At 41.3% G+C, this 21,622-nt stretch overlaps 1 long non-coding RNA gene across 2 annotated transcripts in view; it reads right to left on the reverse strand.

Moving 5' to 3' along the window:
• Positions 1-21,261, reverse strand: part of LOC137342828 (uncharacterized) — a 158,769-nt gene extending 137,508 nt beyond the window's left edge. For both annotated transcript variants that reach the window (XR_010967356.1, XR_010967357.1), the window contains exon 1: positions 21,145-21,261. This is a non-coding gene — a long non-coding RNA (uncharacterized lncRNA). The remainder of the gene's footprint in view (positions 1-21,144) is intronic.
• Between the last annotated feature and the right edge of the window lie 361 nt (positions 21,262-21,622).

Below are 21,622 nucleotides of genomic sequence, written 5' to 3' on the forward strand. Positions count from 1 at the left end.
CCCGATTCCCATATCCCTTGATTCCCCTAGGGTCCAAAAATCTATCCATCTCAGCCTTGAAGGTACCCTCAGTCAGATCTGACTGTCCTCGCTCAAGTTTGAATCCATAGCATTTAGTCAGCTGATCAGAATACTACTTTCAAACACTATGATCAAACTCTCAACATTTTATCACCTCAGAGTTGGAGAGATACTGGCTTGGAAATTCCTGTGGCGTCGTTCTGCCAGCATAGAGTGGAACTTATGAAATGAGAGGAGCTTATCCAGTCAGAAATTCCGGGTCCACTAATTTAAATATTGCAGGCAGGACAAGGGTGGGAAACACCCTTGTCCTGCGCAGAAGAGCCCCATAGAATTTAAGAAGGGAATGGAACGGAACAAGGGCATAACTTCTGCATTTAAAGGGCTGCATGTAGTTCAATGGCTGAGCAAGCTCTTGGAAGAAGGATTGAAATGGCTGGTGCTAAAGAAGGAACAAGGTGAGCTTTTAACTTCTGAGGCTGAGGTGGAAATGCTGCTGGCACAAATTAGAAAAAGGAGGGATGCAATAGTTGGTGTACCAAGAAAGAAGCCATCACGTGCAGCAGCATAGGTCATGTGGAAGGAGGTGGCTGTGGCTGAGTGGGATCTCCATAACCCCAAGGACCTACTTGCAATGTCAGAAAAAGTTTAACAACCTCACGACAACAGTGTTTTCAGATGAATATCAGGGCTGATAACTGCATCACAGAGGAGCGCGTGGGTATTCCCTAGAACAACCTTTAGGGTAGCACATGGCACCAAGTTCCTTGTCCCAGAAGCAAAGTCACATGACAGCATTTATGGCAAGTGTCTCACGTCCTGTGATGCAAGCTAGCACATTAAAGTCTCATCCTAGGAGCTTGTTCCTTTACACCTACCATTACTACCACCCATTCCTCAAATCCTGACTGATTGAGACTGCGACACCGGGGGATAGAAATTCGTCTGGGCGATAGTGCAAAACTGGTGATAGTGAATCGGCAGCCCATTATACACCTCGCCTGACTTCCTTCTCCATTAAAGTCAATGGATGAGAAAATTGGGCGGAGTTTTAAACAGGCTGCCTATTCAATATTGCCCGTTATGCGCTATCTGCCAAGTTGAATTTCTACTCCTTGGAGACTACAGCAACTAATTAACACCATGCATTCCTCCTGCAGGAGACGACAACACACAATGTGAGGGATTGCCAGGCCATTGAGGGAGCATGTGCCCACATCTGGCATATACTAGCACATGAAGAGGAAGTAATGGAAATAACTGGCAGTTGGGGGATGGAGATTTGAGAGTCTATGTGCCCTTAGCGGGTTTGTGAGAATGTCTACCTATTCTTATTTAATGTTTCTATGTATTCTTCAATCTCTTCACCAGCTACCAGTTTTCTAAGAGGTTCACTAAATTCCTGATTAAAGTGAAATGTTGCTTAAGCAAAGCACGGTAAAGTTTTTTGCTCCAGAGGCTGCAAGCCAGGATATGTTACGAGGCATGGGCAAAAAATATTAACATGCAGAATGCTGACTCCAGTATTCTAAACAAACAGCACATGAATGTAGACAGAATATTCAAGACACTGTCTAATCATCCACCTGCATTCTCTGGACCTTGAAAATACTAAACTTAATTTAAAAAGAGGGTCTGGAGACCTGGGAGCGTAAATATAAGAGGAATTTCTTTACTTTAGTTTGCAGTAGGATGGATAACAGGACAATTGAAGATTAAGTCAGTTTCACCCATATCAAAGAACTCAGAATGTTAAGTTGCACGTGAACCAGGCATGATTAGGTCATGCTGGACAAGTCACATTAGGGCATTTTGATAAGAAACTTGCAAGAAATTGTGATATATAAATCAAGCGTATCGTAACAGTACTTTGAATTCGGCCCAGGAAGAATGAACTCAAAAACTGTAACTTGAAAGACATCATTTCCCCAACTATATTTGTTTGGTTGTAAGTACTTAACTTTATTTGAGGTATTAACGCTTTGAATAAATGAACTTTGCTTATGAGCATATTGTCTTACAGTCTTTGATTGAACTTGCATAAGAGCTAGCTAGTTAACTGATCAGCAATCTTCTGCGCTGTAAGAGCATGGCTTTATAGTCCCCTTTACTTTTGGCAACACTGGCCCATCCTGCCATTCACCCTCTTCCTTGCACTCAACATTCCAGAGACACTTACTTGAGGGGGTACAGATCATGTAGATGAAGATTTGGCACATGGTGAAACAGAGCATAAGGAAGCCAGAGGATGCAGTCGTAGATGTAGAAGAGGAGCCTAATTTATTGATTAGAGGCCTAAGACATGTCAGCTCTTGGCTGCAGAGAAAATGGATCATGATCTGAGGGGTTCTGCCACATGGAGAACGATGCTAGCAAAGCACCAAACACATATGGAGTTTCTGTGCGGCCTCATCCACGATGTATGGCAAATGGCTGGGGTAGTGGTGGAGTACACTGTCTTGTTGTACGCTAACATCCAAGAGGAGTTCAACAGGGCAGTCTGGAGAAAGTGGCAGCTGTAGGAGCATCTGCTAACCTTCCCCTTGCTTCATGAGAGATTCAGGCAAGTCAGTTCATTCAATGTAGAGGCACTGAATGAAGAGCTGCATGCCTGGGGTTACTGGCTTTAAAGGGCTTCAGTCTTTATGATACTTACCATACAGCATGAAATCAAGTTGCAACTTACAGACTACAATATCATGTCCAAAATAGTCATTGTGACATACAAGACACGGTTCCTTTCTATTGAGCAACCTACAAGTGGCGTGACCCAAATTCCCCAAGCACATCCTAACCATGGCAGAAAGACTTGAGTGACAGGCAGTCTCCGAGTCACAGCGACTACCACTTTTAGTAAAATACAGCGAGCCGAGATAAACTGAAACAGAATGTCGACAGGATGTGGAAGTTATGAAGTGCTTCATGATGATATCTTGGATGTTTTGCAAGTGGTGCTCATACCTTATGGGATCATACTTTTACACACAGCAGTCATCTTTGCTTTTCAAAAAGAGATAATATAATTAACTAAAAAATTATTTCAGCTGTGTGATGAATAATCTGATTTAACAGGATTAGTATCTGTATTTTTCGGTTTTCCCATTTAGTTGAAATCCAAACCCATCCAAGAACTAATTTTTTGTCCTAACGAGATTGATTTTTGCTATCAGCAGTTTCTCATTTTCTACAGAGCAAGGCGGTAACCAGGTTAATTTTTCTTTAAGTACATTACTCTGCCTTCTTTCCCTTTCCTTTGCAATGATTATGTGTCTAAACTGAAGGATTGTAATTGCTAGTAAATAAGACAATCATATCCAGTGATTTAAGCAGGTACTAAAGACTCCACTTTGCAGGCTTTCACAAATGGAGCAATTGTCAACCATTATTTTTTTTAAAACCCTACCCTTAAGTTTCTTTGAATGCTAACCCTTTCCAGACCAACAATTCACCCAGCATCAGGTATAATCACAGCGTACACTGCTTTTTGATCATGCAGCCCCTTTAAAGTGTGTGTGTGTGTGTGTGTGTCTGTCACATTTCTACTCAGAAATTTGAATTCTGCTGGCAACCATTTGAAGGAACAATGGTGCAAGGTTCTGTTGTAGGTGTTTTAAAAAAGACTTGCATTTATATAGTGCCTTTCATGACCTCAGGATGTCCCAAAGCGCTTTACATCCAATGAAGTCCTTTTGAAGTGTAGTCATTGTTGTAAGGTAGGATTATCAAAACTACAGCCTGAGTTTTGTTGTAACTTAGCATGTGACCAGATAAACCACCATATTTTTCCAATCTCAAGAGTTGACATGGCACTTCTGGTCACCACAGATGCCCTGGACTGGAACAAACCTGGATGATCCAGTGGAGAAATGAAGCCTACCCTTATCAATGGTCCTTTAGAAAGTTCCGCTCAACTCTGTTGAACACTTTTGCATGATGCAAGCACAGTACCAAAGGAGGATCAGGATCTTTAATTGTATTTTAATATGACTGTGAATTGCGATAGTTTCATCTGTATACTCATCATAACAGGAGCAATGGACAAAATATAGGATGGGCTCGCCATGTCTGAACGCTAACTGTGGTCATTCTTTCATTTCTTTAAAAGAGAATTTTCTGTTAAAGCTAACTGATTCCATGCTCATGAGATTTACAAGAATGTGTAAATTCAGGAATGTTGGGTTGGCTGCATTTGTAGCACTTTGTCTACTCACCAGCAATTACTGTACCAACCCAGTGACCATGTCATAGATAGACTCTCGGAAAGGATGTACAGTTTATTATTGCATACACTGACTCTGCTTATCCCACTTTAACCAGGAGATTTAATTACTGGGGAGCACATCCACACAGACAGCTCCAAGCTGCTTTTAATTGTGGGTACACTGAATGCTCACTGACCATCAGCAAGAACTTTTGTTGCCTCCAACTGGTGAAAGTGCTGGTCTCATTATCTGGCGGTCAGCTCGAAGCCACATCAGTCCATTTCAAAGACCAAAATCTAGAAAATAACAATGGCTTTGAAATGATGGCCTGGGATACGAACATCTGAAATTCTTCTCTCCGCTATTTCAACAGACATTAACCCATTCAAGAAATAATTGGGTTAATGCCTTCACTAAAATAGCTGAGAGGAATTTCAGACAAACACTCATAGGGATCATACATTAGTATCCTATGGTGTAATTTCAGGAATAATGTGAATCGCGTGACAAAATAAAGAACCTTCTAGATTAAATGGGATCGTACATGTCACAGATCACATAATGGGCCCATTTTTTCCCTCAATAATAATGTTCACATCTACACAAGAATATACATCAAAAATAAGTAATTCATACATTAAATACTCCGAAAATAAATTCAGTGCCTGTTAACACGGGCATATGCTGTATGATGTTTACTTCAATATAGACCAGTTTAATTTGATCCTTCCGCAATTCTTAAAAGGCTGATTCATTACCTGGTTAGATATTCTTTTGATTTAAAATATGTTTTGAAATGTCAATTTTTAATTAAATGTTGTTTACACAGTTTAACCTTTGGTTGAGAGATACAGGAAGTGGAGTGTCCTCTACATCATAAATACCACAATTTCCAGGCAGACGTCTGTGCTGCCATGGGTGTGCAGAAAGATTTTGAAGCTTCAGACAACTCAAATATGAGAAATTTGAAAAGAGATCAGTTTTATGGATACAGAAGCGACTTTGGCAAACTCTTTCAAATTGAAGTAGTGTTGTCACAAGCAGATTGGAAACGAAAAAGTCCCATCTATGAAGATTTTTAAGTGCCAATCTCATCCATAAAAGATGGAGTTACATTTTTCTTCAGGTGCACTATTGTAATTAACCCAACCCACGGCGCCAACACTCTTTAACAATGTGAAAGGAAGAAAAAAGTTTGCCTTCAGCTGCCTAGGCCATAAGCTCTGGAATTCCCTCCCTAAACCTCCCTTCCTCTCTCTCCTCCTTTAAGACGCTCCTTAAAACCTACCTCTTTGACCAAGCTTTTGCTCACCTGTCCTGATATCTCCTTATGTTTCTTGGTGTCAAATTTTGTTCGATAACGCTCCTGTGAAGTGCCTTTGGGACATTTTACTATGTTAAAGAAAGATGATAGTGATTGTTGGAGGCCAATCATCTCAGCCCCAGGACATTGCTGCGGGAGTTCCTCAGGGCAGTGCCCTAGGCCCCACCATCTTCAGCTGCTTCATCAATGACCTTCCCTCCATCATAAGGTCAGAAATGGGGATGTTCGCTGATGATTGCACAGTGTTCAGTTCCATTTGCAACCCCTCAGATAATGAAGCAGTCCTAGCCTGCATGCAGCAAGACCTGGACAACATCCAGGCTTGGGCTCATAAGTGGCAAGTAACATTCACACCAGACAAGTGCCAGGCAATGACCATCTCCAACAAGAGAGAGTCTAACCACCTCCCCTTGATATTCAACTGCACTACCATCACCGAATCCCCCACCATCTACATCCTGGGGGTCACCATTGACCAGAAACTTAACTGGACCAGCCATATGAATACTGTGGCTGCAAGAGCAGGTCAGAGGCTGGGTATCCTGCTGCAAGTGACTCACCTCCTGACTCCTCAAAGCCTTTCCACCATCTAGAAGGCACAAGTCAGGAGTGTGATGGAATACTCTCCACTTGCCTGGATGAGTGCAGCTTCAACAACACTCAAGAAGCTCGACACCATCCAGGACAAGGCAGCCCGCTTGATTGACACCCCACCCACCACCCTAAACATTTACTCCCTTCATCACCGGTGCACCATGGTTGCAGTGTGTACCATCCACAGGATGCACTGCAGCAACTCGCCAAGGCTTCTTCGACAGCACCTCCCAAACCCGCAACCTCTACCACCTAGAAGGACAAGGACTGCAGGCACATGGGAACAACACCACCTGCATGTTCCCCTCCAAAACACCCCATCCCGACTTGGAAATATATCGCTGTTCCTTCATTGTCACTGAGTCAAAATCCTGGAACTCCCTACCCTTGGGAGAACCTTCACACGACTGCAGCGGTTCAAAAAGATGGCTCACCACCTTCTTCTCAGGGGCAATTAGGGATGGGCAATAAATGCTAGCCTTGCCAGCGACGCCCACATCCCATGAACGAATAATACAAAAAAAATTACAGCCAATTAAGTCTTTTTGAAGTGTCCCCTATGCTTCTTCTCCAGTACAAAGGAACATTGGTAAATAGGATTAGTGAAGAAAGAAATAAAGAAAGAACTTGCATTTATACAGTGCCTTTCATGACCTCAGGACATCCCCCACAAGTCAGGAGTGTGATGGAATATTCTCCACTTGCCTGGATGAGTGCAGCTCCAACAACACTCAAGAAGCTCGACACCATCCAGGACAAAGCACCCTGCTTGATTGGCACCCCACCCACCACCGGTGCACCATGGCTGCAGCGTGTACCATCCACAGGATGCTCTGCAGCAACTCGCCAAGGCTTCTTCAACAGCACCTCCCAAACCCGTGACCTCTACCACCTAGAAGGACAAGGGCAGCAGGCACATGGGAACAACACCACCTGCATGTTCCCCTCCAAGTCACACCCCATCCCGACTTGGAAATATATCGCCGTTCCTTCATTGTCGCTGGGTCAAAATCCTGGAACTCCCTTCCTAAAAGCACTGTGGGAGAACCTTCACCTCACGGACTGCAGCGGTTCAAGAAGGCGGCTCACCACCAACTTCTCAAGGGCAATTAGGGATGGGCAATAAATGCCGGCCTCGCCAGCGATACCCACATCCCATGAGCGAATAATAAAAAAAATGCAATTTGTTGATTAACTGCTTTAAAAAGGAGCTGGATAATTATTTGATGAAGAATGGATTGAAAGTTCTAAGGACAAATACAAGCACAGATAATCAAACGCTCCATGGAACATTGCGGTTCTTTTGTTTCTTTCAGTAGTTGATGTTGGTCTTTGTAATTGTTTTACTGTCAGCTTCACAACTTTATGACTCATCAGGTTAAACCATTACACCTTTCTCTTACATGAGGATATTGCTTCTGGGAAAACAATATTTCTTAATAGTATAAAGGGTGGCAATAAGCACATTGGGGTCGATTTTCGCTGCCTTATCCTGGGTATTAATGAGGTGGTTAAGTCTCAAAATGGGGTCGGCAGTCTTACCACCCTGTTAATACCTGCGATGCGGCCGGCTCCGTTTTAAAAAGGAGCCTACTGCAAGGTGTCCAAAGCGCCTGCCTATTTTAGGTGATAGGGCCCTGATTTCCATATTAAAAGGGGCCTAAGACGTAAATAGGACCCTGATTGCCATTTTTGGTCAGAACTGTCTGTGCCGTGCAGGCTTCAATCAGTTCCACAGGCAATGGAACTGAAGAAGCCCGCCAAAGCTAAGTGTCAAATTATTATTGTGGGTCCCTGAGGAGCAGGTGTGCTCCTCTGGGGCCCACAAAAATATTCTGGGCCATTGCCACCCTGGGTCCTCCACCCTCCACGATCGTGTCCCCGCCCCCCCCGCCCTGCAATTTACCTTGCTGGCGCCTGATCTTGAGGCCTCAATCCGGCAAGCTGCATCGGGACTACATTACAACAGTGACTACACTTCAAAAATAATTCTTAGGCTGTGAAGCACTTTGGGACGTCCTGAGGATGCGAAAGAAGTTATACAAGTGCAAATTATTTTTCTTATCAGATAGTAACAGTGAGAGGTTGAAAAGAGGGGTTGACAATGTCATCCAAACCCTGAACATCTTTGAATGCATTCCAACCTCTATACAGATACAGTTGGAGTTCTTTGGGGAGAAGCATTTTGGTGTTTTCTTTTAGATGGTGGTGAAAATATAGTGGACAGAGACAGGCAGTAGCTAATGGGTAGCAGATGCAGTTTACTTGAAAACGAAGGAATAATTTTTCATGCTGTTGGGAAATTTAAATTTAGAGGACTTGGAAAATGGCAATTTGATCAAATCCAGAACATTTTATGTCAGTTGCTTGGGGACCGATTATTAAAGTGCGTAATCACTTTAAATCTGTCTAAGCACTTCCAAATGATTTTAGATCACTGAGCATGGTAACAATGATCTCAAATGCCCACATCTGGTAACATCAATCTGGGAATATTTTCATGTGTGCATGATATGACGTGCATTCTCACACATGCTAGGTATCACACTTGGGACTCTGAAAATAATATTAGTGTATGTACTTGAAAGGTTGATTTCAGCTTTGACTTCTTCCACTTTTCATTTTTCCCCTCTAAACGAAATATGCAGATGTGTTTTATTGAACTGGAAAATGTAAATGAATATTAGGACAGCATAATGTACTGATGTTTTTACTGATAATATCTATTATTGCAAATAAAGAACAAAGTTAGACTAATAATACTTGAAAGGTTGATTTCATCTGACAAAATACTTTTATTTTCATATAAAACCAGTTTTAACAGAGTTTACAAATGAGTTTTTACAATATAAACTGAAGTATCCCATGTAATCCAGGTTACCGTAATTCATAGGTAAAAGAATAAGGATGAGGGAAGGCCATTCAGCCCATCAACCTGATTCCTATTAATGGGTAAGTGCTACGGTTGGCCTCCATTCACTATTATGTAAAGTTTTGAACATTCTCCATCATATCTTTCAGTATTTTCAGGAGGTGTCATTCTTGATTTATGTAGCATGATTGAAACATAATCAACTTCAATCATTTCAACTTACTGACTCAGGTCTCCCCCAATTAAACCTCTTTCTTTTCAACTTTAAGTCTTTCTATATTTGTGCTATTATCTCTTGCACTGTGATGGATATATATGTACATGTCACAGCAGGTTTTGTTGTCTTTTCTCAGACCAGAAGCTAAATCCTCAATTCTATTATCCTCTGATTTGGAACATTTTGGCTCATAGAGCTTTGAGTTGTAAATAATTATGTTGAGAAAGTGAAAAATATAGGTATTAGGGATTCCAAATGTAATCCTGGATGCAAATGGAAAAGGTACCAGTCATTTACTTTCTCAACATCTAGTACCACAGAGGTATAGGAACAAAGAAGTTTATAGCACAGAAGGAGGCCATTCAGACCATTGTGTCCGTACCAGCTCTTTGTTAAACCAATCCAAAACTATACTTTCCTCCCTGCTATCTCCTCATAGCCTGGATCATCTTCTGCTTCAAATGTTTACCTATTTACTTACAAATAATATTCTTTGGTGCTTTCCACTATCAAAGTATTGAGACTGTCTCACAATGTAGTTAGTTTCTGTTGAATTCTTAGCTGATGTACAATCTGTTGTGTAGGTTAACATGTGTGAAGCAAGATTATATTATTTGTGCATTTACAAAAAAATGATATAATCCTATACCTCCTATTTACTAGAATGGTGCTCAGGGATGAGGGACTTCAGTTATGTGAAGAAGCTGGGGTTGTTCTCCTTAGAACCGGCGCAGACTCGATGGGTCAAATGGCCTCCTTCCATGCTGCAACCTTTCTATGATTTCTAGAAGAGGTTACGGGGAGATTTGATAGAGATGTTCAAAATCATGAACTGTTTTGACGGAGTAAACAAGGAGAAACTGTTTCCAGTAGCAGAAGGGTCGGTTACCAGAGGACACAGATTTAAAGTGATCAGCAAAAGAGCCAGAGGCGACATGAGGAAACATTTTTTTTTACGCAGCAAGTTGTAATGATCTGGAATGCACTGCCTGAACGGGTGGTGGAAGCTGATTCAATAGTAACTTTCAAAAGGGAATTGGAAAAATACTTGAAGGGAAAAAATTTACAGGGCTATGGGGAAAGAGCAGGGAAATGGGACTAATTGGATAGCTCTTTCAAAGAGCCGGCACAGGCACGATGGACCAAATGGCCTCCTCCTGTGCTGTACCTATTATGATTGGTTTGATGTTTACTTAGTTAATATATATCCTTTTTTACTTTTATTTCATTATGGTTTGAAGTGTTGCTTATTATCCATTTATAACCTGCTTAAATGTGAAGCAAAAAAAAAGCCAACCTCTGTTTGGGTAGCAGCTTAATCCCCAAGTTAACTTAATTCTCGGTTTCCTAATTTTAAAATCATTCCCTCTAATCTTTAAACCTGGATTCAGTTCGAAGAATCTGATGTTAATTATGTTTCATTAACCTGTATTAAAACAAATGCCAATTGTTTAAAAGAGCTGGGAAAGAACAGTTGATCCTAGTCAGGCCAGGTAGTAGAATCTCTCACTTTATCCCTTCATTTCCCCCACTGAGCAACAGCTTTTGTTCCCTCTTATGTTGACCTCCATTATCAGGAACAAGGTTTCCTCCACAACAGATCTTTAGTGGTAGGTGTGCCTCACCAAATACAATTCATATATGCACGTATATAGATATACAAATCATCTTTTCCTCCACCATCTTACTTTATCATGTTTCTTTAATGTATTTGTCTTTCAATTTTTCCACCTGATTTTGTCTTCCACCCCTTTTAGATATCTAACTTTCATTCCATTATTTCTTTGTTCATCCTTAATACTCAGGTAGATGTAAAAGATCTCACGGCATGTTTCGAAGAAGAGCAATGGAGTTCTCCCTCGTGCCCCGGCCAATATTTATCCCTCAACCAACATCAATAAAAAAAAAATCTGGTTATTGTCTCATTGCTGTTTATGGGACCTTGTTGAACACAAATTGGATGCCACATTTTCCTACATTACCATAATGATTACACTTCAAAAAGACTTCATTGGTTGTAATTTTTTTTATTATTCGTTCATGGGATGTGGGCGTCGCTGGCAAGGCCAGCATTTATTGCCCATCCCTAATTGCCGTGGTGAGCCGCCTTCTTGAACCACTGCAGTCGTGTGATGAAGGTTCTCCCACAGGTAGGGAGTTCCAGGATTTTGACCCAGCGACAATGAAGGAACGGCGATATATTTCCAAGTCGGGATGGTGTGAGACTTGGAGGGGAACATGCAGGTGGTGTTGTTTCCATGTACCTGCTGCCCTTGTCCTTCTAGGTGGTAGAGGTCGCGGGTTTGGGAGGTGCTGTCGAAGAAGCCTTGGCGAGTTGCTGCAGTGCATCCTCTGGATGGTACACACTGTAGCCACGGTGCACCGGTGATGAAGGGAGTGAATGTTTAGGGTGGTGGGTGGGATGCCAATCAAGCAGGCTGCTTTATCTTGGATGGTGTCGAGCTTCTTGACTGTTGTTGGAGCTGCACTCATCCAGGCAAATGGAGAGTATTCCATCACACTCCTGACTTGTGTGGGATGTCCTGAGGTCATGAAAGGCACTATATAAATGCAAGTTCTTCCTTTCTTCACTGATCCTATTTACCAATGTTCCTTTGTACTGGAGAAGAAGCATAGGGAGCACTATGTTGCTTGTTCATATACACCCAATACTACCTATGATCCCCAACAACAGGGGCACAATGCAAGTGGTAGCAACCCCCACTATCAATATTAAAGACATCCAAAATCAGCAGCTGCTCCGTTGAAGTAGCTGATGATTTTTCAGCATACAAATAGTGAACCTCCATTAGCCAGTTATATATCTCAATCAAAATTTTACTATTAAATCCTTGTCACGGATATTTCAGTTCCCCTTCTTCTGAACTCTAATCTTCCATACCACATGTGCTAGCATCGGAAAATAATTAGTATCTTAATGGCATCTGTGTGTTACAAGAAAATCTAGTAAGACAATCTGAATAGTTGTTTCCCAGACAACCTTGGTTGTGTCATAATTCCTTACTAAAGCAAATACATAAAATGCCATAAAGGTGAAAGAGCAAGAAAAAAGGAATTCCCACAAAAATAGTAAGAAAAATATAAAATATTAAAATAACCACATGGTGCAGTATTATGCATGTATTGTGTACAATTTAGTTCAGATCGTGAAACCTGATAATCTGAGTTATGTTGGATCTTGTTTATTCCCATAGAGTGTGGCAGAAATTGGCAGAAGAAGAAACAGTCTGGGAATCTGAAGCAACGCTGAATCTTGCTCACCCACTGGCCCTCTGCCAGCAACTTCAAATATACCCACTTGATCGTCAGAAATGAAATCCCAACTTTCATCAACATCTGGGCTGGGGCTTTAACAATACCGTCTAATATTTCACAGAGACAGATTTCCTTTCATTTCACTTGTTTTGCACATCTGTTCATCCAGGTGCAGAAGGATGACAGAACCGAGGAACAGAATGTTTCTGTCGTACATAGTGACAGTTTGGCAAAACAATACATATCCATTGTTGCTTAGTTGCGTAACTGATGTTTACCTGCATGTTATTATCCATGAAAGGTAATTTTATGAAGCTCTGCTGCCAGCACAGAGCCTCACTAGCAATGAGCATAGGTCGGAGAACCGGGGCTACCATGTTATTGCTCTATCTCCGACCCAAGCTCACGTCCAACATGTAGTGTACAGAGGAAATCTTTCCCCCTCCATCCTATAAATTATTCTCCAAGTCCATCTTCCAAATAGATTATACAATATGGATGGACTTTTCAAACACATTTGTTAAGTAAACTCAACCTACCTGCATTTAAGAAGGTGAAAAATTAGTATCTACCAATTTCTTGGCTGATGAAAAAATTACCAAACACTGTATATCTCTTTGATCTTTCCAAAATTCATATCAAGAAAAGCCTTAATTTAAATCATAATTCATTGAGAGAATGAATCTCCTTTGGTGTTTTGTTTTTAAAATTGTTGAGATAGAGAAATCTGAGTGAAGGGAAATCTACGTGAAGGGTTAAGGCTCAAAATGGAGGACACAACCAAGCTTGAAAAGAATCAATGAGAAGACAAAGTAATTAGATAGTACAAGTAGTAATTAGATGACACCAAGCTTGGATTTTAAAAGTTTCTGTTACAAATGAGACAAAGCAGGTAGAGAGGGAGTAAAAATTGCTCTGTTCACTATCTCAGGACTTGTCGGTATCCATGGAAAACAATCCAAGAAAGATTTGCCATCCATTGTAAAAGATCAAAGCTTTACCTCAAGTGGGGTTTTCTCTTTGTGCTTCAGGAGCTCTGGTACATGTCCCATCTTATCAGAGGAGCCAACCATGTGATCTACAAATAGGTCAGTCAACTAATAATACAGCAAAAACTTTCCTTCACCTTCTCCAGGGCAGCTTAAGTAGTTCTCCAATCCATGGCTGTCCTAACAAAGTATTCATGAATATATAACAGTGTGAGTGACATACAGGTCAGTAGAACACATTAGTTTGATACAGATACCCTACTGATCTGTTTGCTAATGACACCACCCTGTACTTATTGCTTGGATAGAAAAACAGCTTCAAAAAGGAAAAAGTGAGGAAATGGAAAAAAACTCTTAGCTCAAAAAAAGAAGATAAAAGTAATATTTGTTTGGACTCAAGAATGGTTGGATGAAGTTTCCTATAGCAGCTCTGATTTAGAATTTTAGACTTAGGGGGAGTTTTAACCCCCCAGGACAGGTGGGACGGTGGCCGGGGGTGGGGGGCGGTGGAGGGATAAATTGTACAAAATGGGAAGCCCAGCCCCGACCTGCCACGAACACTCCTATTTCTGGTTTAACCGGGGCAGGTTGGGGGTTGGGCGAGTAACCTGCTCTCAAGAACCGGGTCGGTAATTATGAAGTTAAATCAGTCTACGTGCCTCAGATTTTGTCAGCCATTTGGATTTAACGGCTGTGGGCTAAGTTTCCCAGGGCTCGGGAAACCCGACAGCTAAAGGGAGGCGAAGTCCAGCAGGTAAGTGCTTTTCTAGCACTGCTTGTGAGCCAGGAGGAGCGGGAGTGCTTCCTCCTCCTAAGCTAAATTGCCGTGATCGGCCTCCCTGCTCATGATCGGCCGACCCCCCAAATTCAATCTCCACCCGGCCCCCCCACCACACGATCTGATCTCCTCCCCCCGCGATCTCTCCCTAATTCTAAATGTCCTGCCATTAAATTTGGCAGGGCCTCCGCCTTTCTGGGTTTCCCAGCCTCTGACAATCATCCCTGCTCCCTCCCCGCGTATATCGGGGCCTTACTCTCTATACTTTCATCGAAGTACTCTCAACCTACAAAAACAGTGTGGATGGAGTTTGCTTCCAGAATCTGAGCCTAGGAACCAAAATCAAACTGCTGAATTACATTTCACTCAGGGCCGTTACAACCAGAAGAGATTATTTGCATTTTTCTAGTTTAGCTGGATTTGAGCTTTTAGAGGTGAAAAGGGAATGCTTTAACTCAGTGGAGTCACTGGATGGGGATCAGGAGCGGGATCCCTGCTCAGTTTACTTCCTTTCTATCCAGGGAATGATGTCCCTCCAACTGAAATCAGTGAATTGAGTATAGACTGGGGAATCCAACCTTGGATCTTCCTAGTCTGTATTCCCTGTTTATTTTAAGATCAAATGGGAATTAAGAGATAGCTAGTTACCTTTCATTGTACCTCCTGTAGTCATAGTTCACTGGCTCAAAGTCGATCTACTTGTATCTAATTTCTATGGTACTTTACCATTGGACCTTTGTCCATAGCCATGACCAACAGGAAAATTGCACTTTCAAGCTTAAAAAAAAGTGCTTGAATTTGGACTTCCTACAAAATATTATTTTCACATTAATCACAATCTTACTTTTCTGGATTTCAATTTTATTTTACTGTAAAGCTAAAGAATTGAGATAGATGATTTTTGGTTTGCTATGTGTATTGAAATCATGAACACATTCTTAAAACTCACATTTACAATTTTGCAACAAAAACAGAGGAAATCTTTCCACTTTGTCTCTTATTTAAAAATGTTGATTTTTTTTTTATATAAATTGTTAGCAGATGAGTTGGAGTAGAAAATCTCCAGATTACAAGTACTGAGCCCAGAGCAGAAGGCTTGGATTCAAAGAAACATAAAGCTGTTCATTTAAACTGTACATGCACGTGTTTGAATAAGTGAGTCAGCCCAGAATTTCCTCAATACTTGTGCCGAAACAATGGTGTGAGTACGGTGCAATTCCAATTTTCAGTGCAAATGATCAAGGAAATTTGCGTGTAAGTGACTTACACCGGTTTTTGCGCTATGCCTGAGTTTCCTCGATCTTTTGCACCAATTCAGTGAAACCCGAGCTGGATCCTTCTGCAGTTCATTACCATAGCTCCGCCTCCCCATGCAAAAGATCAGAGAATGCGAGTTTCCTGCATATATGCCAGCTCAGAATAGGCTACACGCAGCAGGACCCAAAGTCATACTTCTGGTGTTTCATGCCGATTATTAAAAGTTTATTTTTTATTATTTCTCCTCACTGAGACCTACACTGTATTTTCTGTATCTCAAATGCATTTTTATAGCATCAGAATTCTTTAGACTAAAAATTGAAAAGCTTCCACAATTGTATTTTCTTAAACATGCTGTGCCTGATGTACATAAATTATGGTTTGATGGCTTCAAACTTTAATTTTCATACATAAAGACGGGCTTAAAGAAGGAAAACAGCACAAGTTCCACACTTTTCTCGGGCTGATTGTTTCCGTTCGTTTATGCTGGTTTTTATGTTCTGGAGTACGCTAACAAGGTTGGCAGCGAATTTTGGTGAAAGTACCAGTTGGCAAAATTGGCATAGAAACCAAATACATTTTGGTGTCATTTGCCTGTTATGCCATTGCAGGAAATTCCAGTCCTTTGTGTAAAGTCCCAGATATCTCATTGCAGTGAAGATCTCAGAAGCATTGCATTCAATTTTTAAAACAGTTATGTTTTCCATAAATCATTATTCTGTATTTGTTAACAATCCTGTCATGAGGGCAAAACGCCTTCATAGGTTCCAGGTCAAGGGAGCAAGCACAGGGAAAATGATTCCCTCAGCCCATCAAATCACAGGTTTCCTTAAAACCTATTTTTGGTGCTGTAGCAAATGCCTATGGTTTTCTTAACTTCAAAAATATTCCACTTGCCTTCTTTTTTTGCTCCTAACCATTTTTTAAATTTTAAAAAGTAGAAAGTGGTACCTCTGACTACCGGATAATTACCTCGATCCCCAGTGCTACTGGAAATTAAATAAAGGTTTGGACCTGCAATTGTTCTACAGGAATGCTAAAGATTGAAGCTTTTCATCAGTAGGCTGATAATATCTCACTTAGTGTTCCGCAGCAAGTAGGGCTATGGGGAAAGAGCGGGGGAGTGGGACCAATTGGATAGTGTTAGGCACATTGAGCACAATAGAATGGTGTGATATAGGCGATAGGGTACTAAAGATGATACAAGAACAGAAGAGATGTGACATCACTAGATTAGCACAAAGTTAAGTGCTAAGGCAGTAGCAGAGTACTAAGAATCAAAGTAGACACTGAAGGGTCAATTTTATAAAACTGCACTCCCAGCACAGAAATCCTGGGCGTGCTTGCAATTTCCACTGTATGCACTTCCAGTACAACAGGAGCACGCATTCAAATAATTGTTCCTTACATCTACACATGTAATGAAAGTCTTGGATCTGGCTCTGAAAGCATCACGCACCTGATTCCTTCAATTAACATTTGCACAAAACAGCAACAAATCATAACTAAACAAAATATTGCGCTGGCGCAAAGCCAGCGAGCAGGAGCGGGATGCCCGCTTGGTGCCCACAATAAGGCACCGCCCTCAAAATGGACTGGGCCACCTGCCAGCACTATAACAAACACATAGTTAAAATCCACCCCAGTATCTCCAAACTAATTTGAGGGAAATTAAGGGTTGAATTAATACTTATTCTATCAAACACTTTTGGGAAGAAACTGTTTGCACAGCATATAATTAACACATTTATTATATACTTTGCCTATGTGTAATTTTAATGATATAAATTACAGCACAGCAAAAGCCCAGTCATTGTATTTATGCAGTGCTAACTCTTTAATTGGAGCTAATCCCATTCCGGTGTTCTTTTCTCCTATATAATTCTTTTCAAATATTTATGCAATTCCATTTTAAATGATGTTCTAGTGTCTGCCTCAAAGCTGCTTGTGGTAAAATATTTCATGTTCTAAAAACTGTGAAAAAATATGATAAATAAGCCAATTTGTTTGATGTAACCCTGCTGAGTCAAACTTGCTTTGTTAACATTTACGTAGTGCCTGATTTGTGGGATGTTCAGTACTTGACTGGTTAATGGGGATGGGTCCCAATGATCAAACCCATATTTGAAGGATATAGTTCTTTCAGTTCAAAGTTGTCCAATCAGACAACAGCTGTGCAGGTGTTGTACAGATAAGACCTGCAGAGTTAGCCTGGCATTGATCTGCACCCAGGGCATTTTGTTCAACATCATTACACTCTGGGCAGATCAGACATTATTGGTTTTAAAAATATTCCATGTTAAATAAAATGAATCAAAACCAATGTGTTGGAGCAATAGCAGGAGACAAAAAAAGACAGCGATGGAAAACAAGAGAAAAAGATTATTTGAAGTGATCAGACTCACATATATTTCCTTGTGTTTCCAGTCAAATTGAATTTGAATGTAAATTTAAATATACAGGCCTAGAAATTCGGGAGCACTCCTCCCATGCAGGGTACTTACACTGCGCACAAGTGGAGAGGTCCAACGAGCCGCAGATATTGGGCTTCAGATCTCATTCGAATAGGAATGGCACTGCGGGAGCAGTCCAAGATCGGGCAGGCCACTGCTAACTAAACTGACAGATTCAGTCATGAATCCTAATGTTTCCTGGATTTATTAAACATCAGGGAAGTGAAAATGAGTTGATATTTCCAGATCTGTCAACAAATATATTAATGATAAAAAAAATTTAAAACAATGGACTAAAATATTGATTCAATCTGGTCAACAAAAAAATTCAACATCAGTTTCATGTCAATAGAGCGAATGTGATCATATCTTAATAAACCAACAGCACTAATTTCCAACCGTGACAGCTCCAAGACAATAATACACAACCATATCCTTTATATTTGGGGACTGGTGCAACTTTGGGTCTAGCCATCATTGAGAGTCATGAGCAGTCTGCACCTGCTGAAATGTTAAATACCAGTTGTGCCAATAAAACCTTGCTTCTTTTGTGGTTTCTCTGCTGAAGCTAGAACCAGAAAGAGCATTATGTCAAAGGTCATGCTTCAGCAGTATTAGGGTGATGGGGTTTGCTGATGTTTCTGCACTAGCGTAAGGCTCATGTTTCGTTTGTTTCTCGATGACTCAAAATGCCATTAACAACACCTGCTCTGTCAGAGTATTTAACATGAAGGGTGTGTTAAAGGTATTGATTTATAGTTTGTCCATTATTAAGGGCATCAGTGCATGTTGTTTTGAGGATGCGGTCGTTCAGAAACCATTGTACTAAGGAACCAGTAGCTTTTCTGAAGTTTCCATTTAATCCCATGCATGCAAATTTCCTTCTCGGGAAGAAATTAAACGTTGTACAAAAACACTAAGTGGTGCTATCTGTTATTTTCATCATTAAATTTACAGGAAATAAGCAGTGGAAGAACAAAACTATCAGTAACTAAATTTGAAAGGAGTTTGGTCTTCCTAAGTGTCTGTTTACCCCCAAGACCTTTGAAGTCACCAGAGGCAGTTGTCGGAAATACCCCCAGGTGTTTTCCCATTTAGGCATGTACTTTTTTTTAAAAAAAGAACCAAATTTCCCCCATTCATTTCAACTGAAGCTTGTTTGGCTCTCAAGGTGATCTTTAATGTAATATCTTCAATCAAGTGTACAGTTTCATAGTCCAGTCACACAATCCACATTAAAATTAGATTAATCAGCTCAACCTCCTTTTGCAAAGGTTAATTTAGGAACACGAGTAGGGTATTCAGCCCCTCGAGCCGGTCCCACCATTGAATTAGATCATGGCTGATCTGTACCTCAACTCCATTTACCCTGATTTCACTCCTGAATGTCCCTGGCTCTAATTTTAAGATTGTTGTCCTTCTCTGTATCTACCCTAGCGAATCCTTTTATCATTTTAAACACATCAATTAAATCACCCCTCAGATATATTCATTTGATCAGTTCAACACCAGAATTTTGATAAATATAACTAGTCTGCCAAAACCGGCTTCAAACTTATATTTAAACTTTAAAACATAAATTTTGATGGGTAACTGGGTAGCACAGTTGATTGGAACATTGTCCTTTCGCTTCAGGACCACAGTTTGAATTTTGTCAATAGCGATTGGAATGAGGATCTCTCTGCTGACTGCCAGGGTCCCAAATGAAGTGTCCCAGCTTTTTCAAACCAGTTCCTATTAGGATTGAAGCAACTTCAAGTTGTGCAAAGCTCTATGAACAACTTGTATGGTGCCATTAACTTAAGGTGCTTCACAGATGAGTGTAGGAAATGGAAACAGGTGACAAGCCAGGAAGAGACAGGTTGGAAAACTTGGTTGAACAGATCAGTGTTGAGAAGGTTTTTTTAAAGATGCTGGCAGAGGTGAAGATGTCTAGGAAGGGAGTTCCAGAGAGTAGGACCATGGAGGCTGAAAGCTGTGCCACTAGTGGTGGGGTGAAGGGAAGGGGGAATGATTACAAGGCTGGAATCTGAGGAACTGAGTGTTCAGTGGAGGTTATAGGGCTGGAGGAGTTTGCAGCGGTCGGGTGGGGAGGGGTCACGGAGGGATTTATAGATAAGGCTGAGGATTTTAAATTTAATGTACTGGAAGCCAACTAAAGGAGCAGAGTTGGAATAGCAGCAGCAAAGCAATGAGGGACAGCGAAGAGCATCTGAGGCTGTGACAGCTGTTCATGCCACAGGGACCCACAGAATAGATGACAGTCAATTCACGGTCATCCAGCAATTGCTATGGAAGACAGCCAGATAGCTGAAAAAAGAAATCTCACTGAGCCAATCTTTGGCAGGTGGGCATTTGGATTTGAATTTGGCTGGTGGAGGTCTAGGACCAGGGCCTGACTACAAAAGAGGTCCATGGGCTTGGTTGGAGATCCACATCCAGACCTAGCTGACTTGAGGCAGAGTGCACAAGTGAAACTACTCTAGTTTCTTTAAAAAAATAACTTCCACTTCCGTTTAACCCCTTTAAACAGAACCTTTCTCCCACTGTCTTTCTCTCTCACTGTATGCAGACAGTGACTTGGTGTTGAGTGAGGGGAGCACACAGTCAAGAAAACAGCTGGAGTGAAAATATTCACTTTGGGGGGGGGGGGGGGAAGAATGGGGCCAGGCCATTAATAGGCCCAGAGATTCAGCTGCAGGAGAAAAAAATATCTAACTTCAACCCCCAACACAACCTGATGGAGAATGAGATTCTTCCAAATCCCAAAACTCTCCAAATTTCTGTGTGGGAGAGTAAGCAGACCACCGATTAACTAGCAACAGACAACAGTCATGGGGCAGTGAAGATGGCAGCAACAGAGGTGAAATGGGAAACCCCTTTCCATCACGATTTTCAACAGCAGAGCAGTGATACAGTGAAATTGAAAGACCAACGGCAACAGTACCAAAGCCTCAGTGGTCCACCGACTTAAACAGCACAAGCAGCAAGGCGGTAAGGATTCAAATCTACAATGAGACCCTCCCAAGAGAGGATGCTAATGAGAGGCCATCTTTGTCCACCTTCCCAAATGACATGGAGTGGTACTCCAGTACATGATTTTAGTACCAGTGAATGAGTACATAGAGTGAGCAAAAAAAGTGTACAAGTTTAGTACAAACCGTCAAATGGGACCAGACTTCTCCATCCCCTGCTCCTTCAAGGATCTCCTGGGCTGACTCCTCAAAGCAGGTAAGAGGATGGAGGGCCCTCCTCCTGTGTGGGTTATCTCCTTCTTGTTTTCTCTGCAAGCAGATCAGAAAAGGGATATTGAAATTACCAGGAAGAAATATAGAGATAATCATGTGCCAGGGTGCAGTCCATAGTGGGTGTGATTACATGACCGTGCATCATGCAGAGACAGTAGAGGGAAAATTTGTCATGGGGAAAAGCATTAATGATGCCAGGGAAGGAGCAATTACTGTTGCTGCATAATGAACGTTCATGGGAAGTAAAGTACTGTTGGACTATGTGAGGGACAGGTAATTCTAGTTGCCATACAACCTTAGCACATAGAGTTAGTATAAGGTTATGGTTGTATCTCCTACATCGGTGCACTAGGTGAGGTTTGTAAAACTTCTTCAGGCACTAGACAGGCCT

This window comes from Heptranchias perlo, chromosome 26, assembly GCF_035084215.1.
Source record: "Heptranchias perlo isolate sHepPer1 chromosome 26, sHepPer1.hap1, whole genome shotgun sequence".
NCBI lineage: Eukaryota > Metazoa > Chordata > Chondrichthyes > Hexanchiformes > Hexanchidae > Heptranchias > Heptranchias perlo.